This window comes from Phodopus roborovskii, unplaced genomic scaffold (genome assembly GCF_943737965.1).
Source record: "Phodopus roborovskii unplaced genomic scaffold, PHOROB, whole genome shotgun sequence".
Taxonomy (NCBI): domain Eukaryota; kingdom Metazoa; phylum Chordata; class Mammalia; order Rodentia; family Cricetidae; genus Phodopus; species Phodopus roborovskii.
In genome coordinates, this window is record NW_026126571.1 from 30,753,137 (window position 1) to 30,755,003 (window position 1,867).

The following is a 1,867-nucleotide window of genomic DNA, read 5'->3' on the forward strand; positions in this document are numbered from 1 at the left end:
GCTCCATGCCTGCCCTGGTCTTCTAACCTCTGGGTGTTCTGCCACCTCCAGGCAAGTCCCCACCTGGTTTTGGGGCTCTGAGAAGTCTCAGCAGGCTCTTCTTGTCCCAACACACTCTTAGTGCACTCAGAACCATCTCCATCCCTCCAACTCAGTCATTCACCTGCCTCTTCTTCCTATCCTGTCCATAACAGAACATTCTGGAATATTCTGACACAAACACCCCCCTTCCACCCCGCCTTCAGCTCTCCCCTATGGCCATACCCTATCCAGGCAAGGGCATCTTGCTGGCTCTGCTTGTCTATGGCCCACTCCCACACTGCATCTCTGCAGCAGACACACGCAGTTAGGGCTGCTGGAATGGTGGTGATGCCCTGGCTTTGGGTGTTCTCCAGCAACATTTAGACAGCAGGGAATCCAAAAGCACGGCTGGCACCACAGCCAGGACTGTGTCTCGTGAAGATAACTTTCTTGCACAAATAAACCTGTCTAAGGATCAGAGAATGGAGCTTGCCACTAGCTAACCACAGAGGTCTGGGGGTCTGTACAGACAGGAGGTGACATAGCTAGGCAAAAACAGGATATAAGCAGGGAGAAACAGGAAATCGCTCTCTGCTGAGATGCTTCGGAGGCAAGGTGTGCTGTGGCTTGCTCCTTCTCTCTGATCTCTTACCATTTCCCTCTATATCTGACTCTGGCCTTATATTATCTAGACCAATTAAGAACTCCTTTTAGAGTGTGGTTAAGGCAACCTGCCCTGCCCTGCCCTGCCCTGCCCTTGTAAAGACACACACTCTGGTGGCCTGCTTCACAGCCCCATGCTGGGACTTGTCCCTTCCCGGTCATAGCTGAATTTCGCTGATGCTGGAGGTGTAACCCACGCAGGCCAGACAAGGGCTCTGCTGCACAGCCACACCCCACTCTCTAGGCTGCTTTTGAGGGTAACACTCCACTCAGTCCCAACACACAGAATGGAGTGAAAATGTGAACAACTGGGAAGTGACTCACTGCAGCTAGGCCAGACACATTCAATTGCATTCTCCACGTTTATTCCCATCAGCATTGTCTGCTTCCAAAGGATAGCACGGGGCTAACAAGATGACATCAGGGAGTGGGGCTTGCCATCAAGCCAGACAACCCTGGTACCCACGTGGTGGAAAGAGGGAACAGGGAACCAATTACCACGTTTTCTTCTGAACATCCAGACTTGTCCTATGGCATGTTTTCCCCATCCTTCACACAAATAAATATGTATAATTTTTTTTTTTTTTTTGGTTTGGTTTTATGAGACAGGGTTCTCTGTATTGCTTTGGAGCCTGACCTGGAACTTGCTCTGTAGACCAGGCTGGCCTCAAACACAGAGATCTGCCTGCCTCTGCCTCCCAAGTGCTAGGACTAAAGGTGTGCACCACCAAAGCCCAGCAAATATGAATAATTAAAAAAAAAAAAAGCAAAAAGCAATTCTACTTGCCCAGTCTAGTCTGCTATCAAGACTTCCGGTGAAATTAGAGGATCTCAGGAACACAGTGGCACTTGACCCACGGCACCACATCTGGCTGCTGCCATGCCCTAGGTGCCAGAAGGCTACCCATCTGGTCTATACCCAGAAGAACCAACCAAAGTCTGACAGGCCCCTTTAGGAAGGCACAGTCCTGTGATCCAGCTATAGAAAAACTCAACAACAGACTTGAGAAAGCAACATCTCAATCTCAGAGGTCTCATGGCTATCAGTGAGTTTTCTATGACAGCAGTCTAGAAATGTTGATTAAAAATAAGTTGCTTTGGTTAGCATTTAAAACTTCCATTTAATAAAAGACTTTCACTCTGTATGAGGAATTGAGAATTCATAGAAACTCTATTCGCAATC